Below are 4712 nucleotides of genomic sequence, written 5' to 3'. Positions count from 1 at the left end.
ATCATATATAATATGATCGTATATAAATTCCATTTATATGAAATAGAAGAGGCAAATTCACAGAGATATAAAGCAGATTGGTGATTGCCAGGGGCGAGAAGAAGGGAGGAATAGGAAATGCTGAGGACTGAATTGCACAATCCCAAATTTACATGTTGAACCCCTACTGCCCAGTGTGATGATATTTTAAGATGGGGCCTTTGGGAGCTAATTAGATTTAGATAAGACATAAGAGTGGGCCCTCAGAAGCATAAGAACATAAATTTTTATTATGCCACCCAGTCTTCAGCGTTTTATTACAGGAGCCCAAGCTGACTAAAACAGGGAGCAACTGCTTAACAGGTACAAGGTGTCCTTTTGGAATGATGAAAATATTTTGGAACTTAAACAGAGATAGTGCTTGTACAACATTATGAATGTATTAAATGCTACTTTGAATAGTTAATTTTATGTTATTTCTATTTCTTTTCAGTTTTTTTAAAAAACCAAACCCACAGGAAGTAGACCTCACCACATGGCCAGAGAGGTCCAAAGAAATGCTGAGGAGAGAAACAACACTGGATCATTGCCATCAATACAACACACCATGTAATGTCTGTTTTCAAATAAATCGAAACCTTGATTCTGTGGTCTCCTGCAGCCAGCATTCCATATTGCTGATCCCCGTTAAGGCAGAACACCTCCCACAGGGCATCAGTATGTCCTGTCACCATCTCCAGTCTCTCCTCCAACCTCACCAGAAGCCTGACCCTCTGGGTTCTCGACTTACTCCCCTTGGCAGCATTGGACTTCCAATCACTGCTTTTCTCCTCTACCTTCTTTCTCCACTCGGCTTCTGCAAATCACAGTCTCCTCTTTTTCTTTCTTTCTCAGTGGCCATTCTTTCTCAGCCTTCTGTGCAGCTTCCTCTTCTTTCTCAGCTTACTGGAATGATCCAGGGTTCAGTCCTTGGCCTCACTTTCCAAGTGACCTCATTCTATTTTATGGCTTTTTTTTTTTTTTTTTTGCCCTTTGCATATGCAGTATCTTGGTTCCCTGACCAGGGATCCAACCCATGTTCCCTGAAGTGGGATCACATAGTCCTAACCGCTGGACTGCCAGAGAATTCCCTGTTTTATGGCAGGGATACAGATAAGTACAATTTATTGGCTAATGAGTTTCCACTTTTATATCTCCCACAGTACTTCAGATGCCTGTATTTATTTGCTACTTGACATCTCTAATAGACATCTTAAACTTGAAGATCGAAAACCATACTCTCTCTCCACAATCTGCCTCCTTCCTGGCTTCCCTACTGGCCAGTTAATGGCAACCCACTCCAGCGTTCTTGCCTGGAGAATCCCATGAATGGAGAAGCCTGGTAGGCTGCAGTCCATGAGGTTGCACAGAGTCGGACACGACTGAAGCGACTTGGCAGCAGCTATTATATAAGGTCTCTTTTCTCCTACTACAATAGTTCTTGGATAAAATGTGTTCTTACAGCTTTCACTGCTGTTCGGTTTGATTCTCTTGGACACAAGGTATCCTTACAGTGGAGTACTTGGCATTGTCTAGCACTTCTTTGGGGGATTATCTGATTCCATTTGCACCTTTGCCTGGCTTCTTTTGACTATTTTAGAGTTCTGTATGGGTAGAAATTAACCTGTAGAAAATCGACAGTGATGCAAAGGGCTTCTGTGTGGGAGCAAGGCCAAAAGATTCCTATGTATCACAATACAAGGTGCACAATACAGGTGAAGAGAGGCACCTGATTTATTTCTGGTAGAAAAAAACAGCCCCAAGGTAGAAACCATACCTTAAATATCATACCCTTGATAAATCAACCCATCTCACATCTGTTAGCAATCTCTTTTCAAATCCCCTTGTCTATTAAAAAAAAACAACCCCAAGGTAGAAACCATACCTTAAGTATCATACCCTTGATAAATTAACCCATCGCACATCTGTTAGCAATCTCTTTTCAAACCCCCTTGTCTATTAAAAAAAAAAAAAGAAAAACCCTTCAAAATCTCCTTTGAATTGGTTATAACATCGTACAGGGACCCTCATTAATGAGCTGAGTAAAATCTTGATACGTGCATCACTTATATATTTGCATGGGAATCATGTGTTTTACTTTTTGAAAATTATTTTTAGAAAAAGGCAGTGAGATCTTACTTGCCAATCACAGTCTAAAAATAGACCTCCACCATGTCATTGCTCTGTTTTTGTTTTGTCCTCACAGCCTGTATGTTCCTTTGGGCTGACTATCCCCTTCACTAGCAGTCAGTGTGCCAGGGTACGGACCTCCTCCTTGTTCACTGTTGTATCAATTTCCAACAAAGGATTGTCTAGTCAAAGCTATGGTTTTTCCAGTAGTCATGTATGGATGTGAGGGTTGGACCATAAGGAAAGCTAAGTGCAGAAGAATTCATGCTTCTGAACCGTGATGTTGGAGAAGACTCTTGAGAGCCCCTTGACTGCAAGGAGATCAAACCTAAAGGAAGTCAATCCTGAATATTCACTGGAAGGACTGATGCTGAAGCTGAAGCTCCAATACTTTGGCCACCTGATGCTAAGAACTGACTTATTAGAAAAGACCCAGATGCTAGGAAATATTGAAGGCAGGAGGAGAAGGGGGATGACAGAGGACAAGATGGTTGGATGGCATTACCAACTCAATGTACACGAGTTCAAGCAAGCTGCAGGAGATAGTGAAGGACAGGGAGGAAGCCTGGCCGTGCTGCAGTCCATGGGGCCACAAAGAGTGGGACAAGACTAATCAACTGAACAACAAAAACGTATCGATTAAGACTCAGTGAATAAATGAATGAATGAATGAATGATTGAATGCATGTGGTCTGGAGCACAAGAAGCAGGACTTTCCGGTTGATGCTAAAGCACACTTGCTATCTTTGCACTCTTTTGTTAAAACTGCCCCCCCTACCCCGAAATCTTTTTCAACGAGGCCTGACTTTGGACTTTCATGCTTGTCTCTATAACGTTCAATTTTAGCAAAAATCCTGCTAAGTATGTTTAACCAGAATGCCCCATCCTTGATACATTATCACTCTGAATATATAATGGGGTTCCTGGTCCTTTACCAGGCGATATCTAATATCCTGGTCCACCTTCAGCAAGAGCCCTGTTAGATATCCTTTCGGACAGAATCCTCCCCGCTCCCCCGGCCCCGCGCCCTTAGTAATTTTTCATCCACTGAATGCACCCTACCTCTGTCTTTGGCTATAAATTTCCAGTCTCACTTGTACTCAGAGTTAAATCCAATCTCACCTCTCCCACTGCAAGACCCTGGTGCAGTAATAAACCATACATATCTTGATTCCCATCCCCCACACCACCCATTTAATAAAGTCTTCCTTACAGTGCTTTAAGGGGTGTCATGAATGAGCAATGTTTTTCTTTAACACTGATAGCCCCCCATTATCTCTAGCCAGGACTGGGTGACTTGGCAGAGGAAGAGGTGTGGGTCTTAAAAGGATGGGTATGCCAAAGACAATAAGGCAGAAGCCCTAATAATTTTGAAACAACAGCAGCAATCACTGTTGCTTCCTCTGTGGCAAGCTATTTCCATATGATTTCCTTGTATTCACTCAACTAGCCAGTTTTCCCCAGCTAGGGCCGGGCACTTGTGGCGGGAGCCCGGGATCTGGCAGTAGCGGGTCGCCCGGTGGCAGACACCTGGCACTTTCTTTTTGCTTTTGCTACTGTAGTTTCCTTCCTTTGCTGGGTCGGATGGTCACTAAACCCTCTGGTTTTCTAGCGGGATTGTCCTTGCTTCTTGACTCGATTTTCCTGCCAACCTGAGAGCCTAGGCAGTCGGCAGGAACTGCAAACCCGGCATTCTCCAAGAGCTCCTCCGCATCCAGCCGCAGGCGCCCAGCGCAAGGTTCTCCTCCGCCCTGACCTGGTGGATCCGCCGACAGCCTGCCCAGGAAGGCGGGACAGCGCATCAGCCTGTCGCAGAAAGCAAGCCGTTCAGGAACATACTCCCTTCAGCGTGTCAGGATGGCCGAGTGGTCTAAGGCGCCAGACTCAAGGTGTCTACCTTCCCCTAGGGCATTCTGGTCTCCGAATGGAGGCGTGGGTTCGAATCCCACTTCTGACAGGCGCGTTTTTGCAACCTTTCGCGAACATACCCAAGAACATTTCCCGTTAGTGCTGGTGGTTTTGTTTTCTGTTTCTGAGACGGCGGCCATATTTAGACTTCACAGTTGCTTCGGTTCTCCATTATGTTTTCTTCGGTTTTGCAGCGGCCGAGAGACCGGTCAGGTGGAAGAGGGAGGCGGTTTGAATACCGGAGGTTCAAGCAACCGCATTCAGGAACCCAGTTTACGTCACCTCTTTTACAGTTTGTCTAGCTTACTGTAGAGGGCTCTCTTATGTGTTCCCTGGTGGTCTAGTGGTTAGGATTCGGCGCTCTCACCGCCGCGGCCCGGGTTCGATTCCCGGTCAGGGAAAGTACTTTTTTGTTTCGTTTTTCTTTCAATTTGACGCCAAAAATACAATATTGGCTACCTTTCTGTTTAGGAGAACCAGAGGGGAGGAGTATTCTGGTTAACGAGTGCCGGCTGTCTGTGAATCACTGTCCTATACCTGCTGCTTCTGCTACTGCTGCTAAGTCTCTTCAGTCGTGTCCGACTCTGTGCGACCCGATAGACGGCAGCCCACCAGGCTCCCCCGTCCCTGGGATTCTCCAGGCAAGAACACTGGAG

The 4712-nt window shown here is 45.1% G+C and overlaps 2 non-coding genes across 2 annotated transcripts; both read left to right on the top strand.

Moving 5' to 3' along the window:
• Nucleotides 1-3999: 3999 nt before the first annotated feature.
• TRNAL-CAA lies at nucleotides 4000-4105 on the top strand. The gene is made up of 2 exons: nucleotides 4000-4037; nucleotides 4060-4105. It is a non-coding gene; the product is annotated as a tRNA-Leu (tRNA).
• A 280-nt stretch (nucleotides 4106-4385) lies between these two features.
• Nucleotides 4386-4457, top strand: TRNAE-CUC. The gene has a single exon. It is a non-coding gene; the product is annotated as a tRNA-Glu (tRNA).
• Nucleotides 4458-4712: the final 255 nt, after the last annotated feature.

The sequence above is a fragment of the Bison bison genome, unplaced genomic scaffold (genome assembly GCF_000754665.1).
Source record: "Bison bison bison isolate TAMUID 2011002044 unplaced genomic scaffold, Bison_UMD1.0 scf7180017862139, whole genome shotgun sequence".
Taxonomy (NCBI): Eukaryota; Metazoa; Chordata; class Mammalia; order Artiodactyla; family Bovidae; genus Bison; species Bison bison.
Note: the sequence above shows the minus strand (reverse complement) of the source record. Positions and strands in the feature narration are given on the sequence as shown.